Below are 11,786 nucleotides of genomic sequence, written 5' to 3' on the forward strand. Positions count from 1 at the left end.
CTTCAATGCCATTGCTATAAATATGGCTAGAGTGACTTCTCCATAGACGGACCTAGCTGTATGCCTGCTATACTTACAAGTGGCTCTTTTTCTCTGGTAAGATATAAAATTTTGGGCCCTCCCTGGTGGCGCAGCGGGTTAGAGCACAGCACTGAGAAGCTAAAGCCACTTACGCATGAGTTCGATTCCCGACTGCCCTGGAGGTGACCACATGACGTGGAAGACCTCTCCTGACTCGCCCGCTGCTCCCCTCAGCAGTGTCCTTCGTAGACCTGCCTGTTCTGCTCCCAACTCTGTCTCTGGTGAAGCCTCTCACTGCCCCTGAGCCTCTGGCCTGTACCCCAGCTCTGTATGCACAAATAAATAAATCTTTTAAAAAAAAGATATAAAATTTTGATCAAAAAAAGAATTCTAACTCAGAAATAATTTTTCTCAAAAATTAGGAAGTATTTCTCTTTTGCCTCTCAAGTTTAGTGCTATTGTTGAGACATCTGAAGTCATTCTTTTCCTTGAGTTTGTATGTGATTTGTTTTTCTGCAGAATAGTTTTGCATTATCTCAAAGTAGTATTTATTTAAAAAATTTCCCCACAAATCCATATGGTCCTATTTTACAGAGTTTGATATGTTGACATATGAAAAATAGCTCTTTCCTGCCCCTCATTTCCTCATATTTAGAAACAACCACTTTTGGCTTTCCCTGGTGTCACGACGGCTTAAAGTGCAGCACTGCAGGTGAGCCTCAGCCACTTCAGTGCGAGTTGGATCCCCTGCCCCAGAGGTGATCCACATGGCGCAGCAGACCTCCTTACCAGCCTACTGCTCCCCTCAGCAGTGTACTTTGTCAATCTGCCTGTTCTGCTCCCCACTCTGTCTCTGGTGCCCCTGTACCTCTGGCCTGCACCCCAGTTCTATATGCAGAAATAAATGAAATCTTAAAAAGAAAAAAAAAAGAAAAAGAAAAAACAACCATGTATACCACTAATTATATATATATATGTACACACACACACACACACACACACATATCATTAATGTATTTTTAGCACATGTGGAATAGATCACTAGACATAGACTGTGTATGCAGGCACCTTCATTTTAGTCTTTTCAGCATCCAAAACTATGAGAAGTAAGTGTTTGTTGTTTAAGCTACCCATTTGGTATTATCATTGTTAGAGCAGCCTGACTGGATCTGTGATTTATTTATTTACTATTATTGTTTTAGCTTTTAAAACAATAGATGAGAGGCTAAGGAGAGAAGAGTGCAAACTGCAAGTCCACCGAACCTGACATGGTTTTTCTGTGTGCTAAACCCAACCCCAGGCCACCACTATTGAGCCAAGACAATTCCTCTAACTCACAAATATAAATTTGAATCCAGTTTAAATATCTCTTCAATGCATAATTGGTCTTTTATCAAAGACAGAAAAGAAAAGCCTAACCGCTGGCAGTTGAGCCTGGGGAGCTCTGACCTTAGATTTTTTGAAGAATAGCCAACAGCAAACAAAAAATACATCAATAAAACCCAAAACCAAAACCCCAAACAAACAGAAACACTTGGTACATCGTTACATTCACACATCAGGATGAGTAACACAGTTTGGACAAACAATGATAAGCCTGATAGGAAACGCAGAGCAGTTTTGGCTGTTAAAGCTTTTCTGGAAATGAAAGGAAGCAAATAGCCTCTACCAGGCCCCACATCTGTGACTCTCACAAAATGGCCTGTCTGCTCCATTACAGCTGCTTCAAGGTCCTGGAAATCAGTTCCCTAGCTTACTTCAAGGTGAACTGGATCCACAGAATCTTCCAGTCATTCTCATTTCAGCCAGAATCCTATTTACACAGAATTTGTGTCAACTGTCCTGATTCCTTGGGTGATTTGGGGCTTTGACTGCAATTGTGACTAATGAAGGACATGTGTGTCCTTTGTAGTTATGGAAAGGGGACACTAAAGAATAGTTCCATGTATTACATGGAAGGTGTAGGTTGGAAATGAGCAAGTGGATTTCAATAAGATAAGGAAGATTATTTAAATTTGATAGCAAGTAGTTATAGCTTGAAGAAATTTGAATATGAGAAGTTCTAGTCAAGCATTTTTTTTTACTAGAAAAAGCAAATCTCTAAAGTAAGCAAAAGTAATCAGAATATATCAACTCAATAGAGAACAAGATATGGCATTTGGAAAGGAAAGGTAATAACGGCAATAAGAATGTTCAGGCTCTGTTATTTTTTTGAGGCCAGTTCAATAAAATGTAATGTAACATTAACAATTTCTTGGAAAAAACCAATCAGCTGCTCTTCTCTTTTTATCTGTGGCTCTATATTCTACATGAATTATTCAATGCTGTGGTTAGTTCCTTGTAGTTTATGCATCCCTGAAGAATTCTGGGATGTTAAATAACAATGAAACTAAAATTTGTTAATATTTTATGTAAGAATGAATGGTAATTAAAGGTTTATTTATAAAAGATCACCTGTTTGTTTTTAACCTAAATTCATCCTCAATTTCAGCTATTGATGCCACTCCATTCAAATCCAGAGTTCTTACTATATATGTTGTAGTTTAGTGCAATAGTGCCACCTTTTCAATAATGAGATATTTCCACATTATTTGCTAACCTGTTGTCTTTCCATTACCTCCAAGAGATGGCTGTGTAATGTGTTACACTGAGAGTGAGATCAGTCTTGAGACAGTGCTTTTGAAGTGTTTCTGTGTTTTCAAGCTGAGTATCAAAACCATACTGTAATATTCATTTGGGTCTATATGGCTTAGCTATCTGTATCATTATTTTTGTGGGTCTTTTTAACGGTGATGGTATAATAAATATATACGCATTGGAGAATGATTGACAAGTCCGAAATTTAAGTTAGTTGTCAAGAAGCTACAAGCTATGTTAAGGTGAAGTCTGATCTTTCTTAGGCTTTCCTCCGCTGCATGAGTAGCTCAGGGAATATTTTCTGTTAGGGTAACTATTCTCCTGTCATTGCCCACACCCAGATGTGCCTACATCCTCGACACCAGAAAGCCCACCTCACAGAGATTCAGAACTCCAACTCATTGGAGTTCATTGACACAACCTCCAAATTTGGCCATGGCTTCTTCCAGATGGTGGAGAAGAAAGCTTTCGTGGGACTCTTTATAAAAGATTGAATTGCAAAGGAAGAAAGAGCTAATGTCATCAACTGACTCTGCAGCTAAAGGGATCTCAGTAAAAAATATTTTCCAGTGGGGGAAAAAATATCTCCACTTTTTACCAAGACATATCTATAAAAGGGGGAGGTGCCATGTTTCCCACCCCATCAACCAGGTGAAGCTATTTAATGCTGAAGACAGCTCTTGCTTCTGCAGCCAGGCTTACACTATAGTACTGCTGGGAAAGAGACATGAAGGGAGACACATGGGAGAGAGACATATAGAAATACTTGAAAGGGACACATTGGTAAGAGACGTGAGGAGGCTGATTGTGGTAGTTGTTATCTTGATGTGATATTTTCGTTTGTCTCAGTTTCCTGGGACCTACTTAAGAACCCCTTTCATATGGTTCCTCAACAGAATGTGTCTTAGACTTATGGCAAGATTTCATGTCTCTATGGCTCTGATTTGGGCTGCCCCTGACTGGACTGGGCATTTACTCATATGGGAGTAATTTCATTGGGAAATTTACTAGAACTATCCTTTCTTCTCTCTCTATGCAACTACTTCTATCAAAGTTCTTTTATACTCAATAGTCTGCTTTGTCTTTGTGCACATATCTGTGGTGAGACCCCTTTAGAGCATGCAAGTTTGAGGGTCTCTGGATACCCATCTGTCACACACTAACACAACCTTCAAAAAGATTCTTTAATGTGCAGCTGGGTTTAAGAACCCACAACCTGAATGTTGCTTGTTGAAACCATGATGTGTCAAATGCTTGTAAGGATTGTATTGAAGTTAGTGTAGTTTTGCTCAACTCTTTCTTTCATGGCCTGACTAGAGGAACAGAGGTGTGATAGATTAAGAGTACAAGTTGGCATTTGAGATTTTCAAAGTTCAAATCCTGACTCTACCTGTCTATGTCTTTTATTAAGCACATTATTTAATAAATATTGTTACTTATTGTATATGTAGTAACTATCTTATAGTCTTATCTCCATAAGCATAATCATATCTTCTAGATATCTGAAATGAAAAGGAAATGTGGCAAATTTCTAGTTATTTATCTATTGCTTCCCATGGTGTATTTTTTTTAAAACCAAATTTAAATTGCAGCAATTATATACTGCATCTTAGGATCACTGGGTACTGTGTATGGAATATGGTGCTGGACCACAGTGAGAAAAATAAATGTCACCAGAATGAAAGAAATGATTAGCTACATGGTGAAAAAATACAGTGACCATGAGTGAGCAACTTTGAACTAGCGTTCAAAAGTAAGACACAAATTGGATACAGAAAAATAGACTCAAGGATATGGAGGTATTTTTATTTGGTTGCTAATTTATTAATACTACATGGAAACTGGGCCAAGGTTGTCAACCATGATTTAATTCAGAGGGCTCTCAGAAAGTCCCTTCTCCAATTCCACCCCCATCCCCACATACCCATATTTCCTTATGTTGATGGCTTTGGAATTTTGAAGGGGGTGGGTGAAGGAGCCGATGGTAATTTCTGAGCATGGGCCACTCCCCTGATGTTCAGGTGTATTCTGCTGCTTAGATGTATGCTGCTGTCAGTGGAGAGGTGATGAAAAGAAGTTAATGGGTGTCCAAGGACAGAATATGAGGTCTTTCTGTTTCTGGTGGAGTAGAAACAACTGAGAGATGGAGACCATTTTAGGGGAAATAGTAAAAGACAAATCCAATTTGGATTAGAGCAGAGTTTGAGCCCCATAACCTAAGAGAACTCTAGAAAACCTGTAGAGAGAATAAAATTAATCATAAAGTAGAAAGCTGGGCAGTAACATCTGTGGGGTGGACAGAAAATTTCTTATAACTGCCTTATTTGGTGAAAGAAGTGAAGTTAACTACCAAAGAAATCATGAGCTACCTTACAGAAAATGAACTTTGCTTGATGCAGGCAGTCATAGGTTAGATCTAAAGTGTAATTTTTCATCAATAAATACTGACATTAGAAACTAACACATAAGGTTGTGAAATTCACAACTATTAAAGATAATCTAATATAACACCATATGAACATGAAAAAAAAAACAAGAAATAACCACTTTTAAAGCCCCTTAGCCCTGTGACTTTCTGATTTTGGAAAAAAATCATCATTTTTATATTTTCTACTTCACCTATAGTCTAACATGCATGCAGCAGAGGACTGAGTGTACAGTTTATTTGACTAACTATCCTAGAGACCCACCAGAGCACATACACAGCGAGGTGATGTCACCCATGGAGCAGCTAAAATGACATCAATAAATCATAAAATATGCCCAAGAGGACATTATAAATCATTTAGAGTTGCTATTAATATTTTAGACATGTTCGTTTTTAGCAGTGTGTTAAATTTCAGTGTTTGCATTCCATTTTAATTTAGCACTTGATAATTGAAATATGAGGCTGTTAAAAATGATTTTAGATTACTTTGTGCTAATCGGTTAAGGACTAAATAGAGTAGGGGAACTGATTATGGCAAGTTTTAATTTCTCAAAAATTCCTGGCACTTTTGGCACTGCTTCCCTTGATGTTGCAGGGGAATAGCCATTGGTCTGCCTAATGAGGAAGCAGCATTCCAATGCCTTTCCTGATAATTCTCCTTCCTGATTGGGGAGCTCTCACTTCTCAGGAATGTGGCAATGTGGCTGACTGGAAAGGTGCCCAGTTCATCCAGGATTGCCCAGGTCTTTCCTAATTTTAACAGTGCAAGTCTTGAATTCCAGGAAACACCTCAGATTTGATGGAGAACAGATTTGACTGAGATGGCTAGTGTCGAAAGGCCAAAGAATATTCTTTGGCAGTGAGTCTCAAAACATTCCTTTTTTTTTTGTATTTTTTTTTATTTGGGTCATTCCCTCACAATCATTTTTTTAAAATATATAACAGTCAAAACATTCCTTTTTAATACCTTACTACTTTGTTCTCTGTGACTTACAAGCCATCCCAATTTCAATTTTTCAGTAGTTTTATGCTTTCTATGGTTAGTCAGGTCATCCTGCTGGATTATTTCATGGTGAGGGGGGTCCTACTTGTTTTATAATATTGATAGAAAAGTATATCAAGTTATTAATAAAAATGACTCTTTCTGAGAATCTAGTTTGTGCCGCGCAGTGCGTTAAGTATTTTATGTTAGTATATCATATAGCTCTTTAAAATAAAAACTTACAAGGAGGAGGATATTTTTACTCCTACTACTTATAAGGAAATTTAGGTTCAGAAGGTTAAGAAATTAGGCATAGACCTCAGTATTAGTTGCTGGAAGTTCTCTTTATTTGTAAGCCTGTAAGTTCTTCTTAATCAGAACTTGATACTCTTAGGAACCTGCCTGGTAATGTTTATGGTTTCAATGAGTGGGTCTCTGCTAGTACATGCTTATATATTTGTGATAACTCATACTTCATGAATCATTACTTATTAGTCACCTCTTCTAGATACTCATTTTCCTTTAATCATTAAGAGGCGACTAATGGTGTTTTAGAAAAGGGCTACACAGTTTTTCCTGGAATTGTTGAGCAGTAGAGACTGTGTCTGGTAGGACATTTGATAGTGAGAAGCCAGAGCATGGAGAGTGTTTATAGTATAATATAAACATAAGGTATAAAGGTATCTCCTGCTTCTTGTGTGGCTGATTCAGGCAGTGAACATTTTCATCAGCATTTTGTGTCTCTCTATCTCGCAGTTCTGCTTTCCTTGAAGTTGGTACTATCCAGGCAGTCTTTCCCATCACAGTGATTTTCAAGAATCTGTCAGCTTAGAGCCTATTAGCTTATCACTTTCCAAAAAAATATCTTAAAACTTAGCTGATGTAATTTGTTCATCTGTGTAGCCAGGGAAGTACAATACAAGGTATGCCTAAGTTTTAGGTCACATGTCCATTCTTGGATTGGAGATGGGATAAGGTCAGTTTCATCTGATCATATGCAAGTGGCAGGGGTGGGCCTCATCAAAGAAAAATTGAGGTCAAGAACCTGAAGTGGGAAGAAAGAATTCTGAGCAAAGAAAAACTAAAGATAGACACTTTATACAATTATTTAAATTCAGTTGGTATGAAGATGGATTGACAAAATATAAAACATTTTATAAACTAAAAATGCTGTGCAATTAAAAAATGCCCTTTTACTAATTAGGGGACTGTTCTACTCAGTGAAGAAATGAAAGACTTTAAAAGCTTGCCCTTTGATTTGGTAGTTGATCATTCATTATAAACAAATAAAACCAGCATAGTCTTACTTTGGGGAAGCCCCGATATGGCATATTCTTTTTCTTTCTGTTGAACTTATGGAGGAAAAAATCATGGAGCAGTTCAGGAGAGGGAAGAAGAGCTGGATAGTTGCTACTATCAAAGAAAGTACATGGTCAATTAAATGTGCTTTTTCCCTTCTTCAAATCTTGTGTTTCATTTAAAAAAAAGTAAATATTGATTTCTTAATACAAGTGACGTTTATATACAATTTAATGTAGGTGTAATGTGTTAAGTTTGTCACATGAGCATCAGCTTTAAATGATTGCTACTTAATCCACTTCTTTTTATTTTTTTTCCATTTTGTGACTTAGTAATTTTTGGTTTCCCTCAACATTTCTGTTCTTCAGAAACCTAAACAGGCACTCCCATGACTTAGGAAACTTCTGCTTGGATGTCAAATACCAGGGAGGCAATTTCTCTCTTACTTTATTACTGTCATAGAACTCTTCGGGAAGAAGGCAGGGTGTGCCTACCCTAAGCATCCCCAGGGCTTTTCCCACTCACTCTGCCTTCTGTGAATCTCATTTGGCAAAGAGGAAAAAAATTTCCCTTAAGCCACATGGTTCAGCTATCAGGAGAGAAAGTGTCTGTACAATGCATCCTTCTCCCTTTAAAATTCCATTTATTCATTCTCCTTCTCATTAAATGCTCATCTCCACTGAGAGTGTGCTTTAATTAAATGTAGGAACACCTGGAAATGGAAAATCCTGAGTCCCAAATAGACTCAAACACACAGTCACACAAATATATGCATATAATTATTACTTCGTTGTGTATTTTATTATGTAAATATGTTCATAATTTTAAAAAAAATACTTAAAAAAAGCTTATTTATTGTACCACTCAGACATTAGTACTGTTAATACTGTGAAGCCCATTCTTTCAGATTTTAGAAGGAGGAGGGCCTGGCATTTGCATATTTTTATTAATAAAAATGAGATTGTGTTATAATACTCATTTATAATCTGATTTTTTTTTGCCTAGTAATATCTGATACTCTTTTCTACAATAGTCTATTTCTTGAAGACATATCATATCTTATTTTTTCCTTCTTAAGCATCTACAATAGTCTTGAACAGAGTAGCAGTTGCTAAATACTAATGTGCAGAGATTATTTTCTTTGCATTAACGGATTGCTGCCCCTGCCAAGAGAGTTATTTGTTTTTTAATATTGCTTTTCTGTAGACAATGCCTCTGTGCAAGGAAATAAATCTAACAATTGTTCTCAGGGGATATGTTTTCAAACAGAGTTCTCTCATTTATTTTCATTATGACATATAGTTTGTCTGTCCATTTGCCCGTAAGAGTGACTCCACTCCAAAGATAAACTTCCACCTCAATAAGTGTTTACAGGTCTGATTCAATACTCACTTTAAATGGCATTGATTAAAGGTCTCCTTTCTTATTTGTGGCATATTATATCAATGTCAACTACATCCTCGGACACAATTGCATGACTGGTCTACCAGTGAACGACAATCACATTTTAAAGTATGTATTCTCCTATTTAATTATCTGGGCACACAATAATGTTAAATAATGGAAAAAGGACAAGGAGACATACCATTATTAATATAGCTTTCTTACTGTGTTTGTCTAAACATTACTTGATGAAATATATTTTTCCTGTGTCATTATCTTTGGAGGGTAGAAAACATTTCACCAGCTGGGTAGCATCATCATGTTTTTGAATTAAGGAAGATGATTTTTAATTTGGGTAAAATAATGCAGGGAGGGTGAGTAAAAGAAAGAAAGTGACTGGTAGGATAAGGAATGCCAGATATTGTCAGACTGAAAGTAGGCCAAAGGCTTAACTTCTAAGAACCAGGGAATGAGCTTTATCTTTGCTCAGAGAAGGGCAGTGGGGTAAGAACTGGAGTGCCCCTGGGAAGGGACTTCTATCTGAATATTTCTTTAGATGCTAGGAAGTTTGTTTATAGCATCTCATGGGTTGCAGAGGCTAAGAGGCAAAAATTAGCACAAGTCAATTAATTCCCACCTCATGAAAAAGCTGTTGGAGTGCATATTGTGAATTTCTGGGTTGACTCTCATCTGGGAGCAGCAGGTAGAAATCTGTGGCAGCAAGGGGTTAAAGATAACTTTCCTGAGAGTCCAAGCTCAGAACTAAAGGTTGAGCCTAACCTTACTCCCTGTGTATTTGATAGACTCCCTAAAAGGATACATGATACCATGGTCATGGAAGCATGATCAAGCCAGAAATATTTTAAGAACTTTTATTTCAGTATAAGAGTCATGTTTGAGTGGTAGTAGGTGAAACAAAAAATGTAGACCAGACCTCATGAAGAATTTTTTCATGTAGAAAAACTTGGATGTATTCTGTGGGTAAAGGGGAAAGCTTTTGATAGATTAAAGCAGGATGTGACAAGATCAATCATCCTAAAAAACAGATCATTCAGACAGGAATATAGAGAATTTGAGGACTAATATACGAACAAGGGGCCCCAGAAACCTAGGGCAGAAAAGACAAGATACAAGAGTATTTGTTGCAGCACTATTTAGAAGGACAAAATACAACCACCTAAATAGCAGTAAACTGATTTGGAGATGTGCAGTCATGAAGAAGATTGAAGCAACTCTTTGACATAGAACTGATATGGGACGTGAAAGAAATACAAAGTTAAAAGAACCAGGTACAGAACCATTTGTGTGCTGTTTTAAATATTTGAATGAAAATAAGGGAGAAGTACAAATGTGGTCTGCAAATGCATAAAATCTAGTACTAAGATGAGCTTTGAAAGGTACTGGGTGTGGCAAAGGGGCTAAGGATCACTGTTCAGTTTTTGTATTGTTTGACTATTTTCCATGTCAAGAATTATAATTTAAAAAACTTGGAGACTCATATAAAATAGCCTATGAGAGAGTGAGAAAGAATATGTAACTACTAGGGTTTCCCATTTATTATACAAGAGATCAAGCTATTTTCTTGGTGGCTATAGCATCTCTACTCTATCTTCCATCTATTTTCTGGATCAGATGGGAGATGGTTTGTGAAAATGGTAAATTAGAGGAGCAAGTTGGACAGTGGCCATTTTTCAAAACCTTTCCCCCTTAAATGAGAATTCTCTGCCATGAAATAGAATTCCATCTTCTGTATTCTTTAGCCACATAAACCAGCTTTATGGAGATTGTAATAATTTTCAGGTGGCATTGTGTGTTGGATGCCAATATTTGATGAATAATACAAATTTTATTTGACTACAGTTGTTATGACAACTGTAGTGAACACTGGGAGTTCATGTTGTTATGGAACAAGAATGCTTTCCCTCCACCCCTTCAAACCAAGGTTAGTTCTTTGGTGGTTTTTCAATTTTTAACTCCTGGATATAATGTGTAAATATAAAACCAAGCAGAGATCTCACTCCCAGTGGGTTATTCATGAGCTTGCCTTTTGTCCAAGATACTTCAGTTTTCTCGTGTTGTTTTAAAGCTTTGAAGAAAAGAAAAAATCCTAGAACTCTGTGGTATAGATTTTTTAGTCTCCCTGAAGCACCCAGAAATGTTTTTTTTCTCCTCCTTTGAATCCAGGGAAACAAACCTTTTTTCTTTTTTTTTCCCCAGTTATAGTTTTATTCATACATCATTAAGCGGATTTACCATATTATGTACCTTTGTAGGTTTAGCAACCTTGGCTTTCTCTAATTTCAGCGTCTGAAATAATAAAAGGATTTTGCCCATTTCTGAAAGTACTCACCACTGGATTTTACTAAACTCACTGATTTTATTAAAGCTTACATGTAGAGGTAGTGTGGAAGAATGTTGAGTAAATTATAAATACGGTAAATGAAAAGCTATAAAATAGGAATCTGTGGCCCTTAGGGCTCTCTTGGCTAACATAAAATGTTTCTGAGGAATAGTTTATACCTGGCGTTTCATCATTCCTTATTTTCTTTGGAAACTGCATTTAGTAGAATGCATTTTTTTTCTTTTTTTGCATTTTGGTTGGGAGCTCCCTGATTTCAAGTTTTGTCTCTTAAAACACAAATACAATTTTTGTTTCTCTCAGGAAATGCTAGTTAAAAAAAAAAATCTATGGCTTTCTCTCCTACGCAAAGGAAGAAGGATCGAAAGTGGTCTTTTGCTAATATTTGGCACTAAAAGACAGATTCACGATAATAATGAGCCAACAACAAGACACGGTTAGGAGCTTAGTAAACAAGCGGCCATTATTGCCTACCATGAACAACCACCTGGAAGTTGAGACAGTGGCATTTCCTAATCAGAAAAATAAATGACCAGCTGCAAGGTTAAAAACTCGTTATTCAAGGAGTGTCCTTCATATATTTGAAAGCATCTGGAAAGTAACTGGAATCAGCATTAACTACAAACTCATTTGCAAGGCTTGGCAGCAGTCTTCTCTCTCCACTTGACACCTCCCTA

The sequence above is a fragment of the Condylura cristata genome, unplaced genomic scaffold (genome assembly GCF_000260355.1).
Source record: "Condylura cristata isolate star-nosed mole 26May11 unplaced genomic scaffold, ConCri1.0 scaffold00021, whole genome shotgun sequence".
In the NCBI taxonomy this organism is placed as follows: domain Eukaryota; kingdom Metazoa; phylum Chordata; class Mammalia; order Eulipotyphla; family Talpidae; genus Condylura; species Condylura cristata.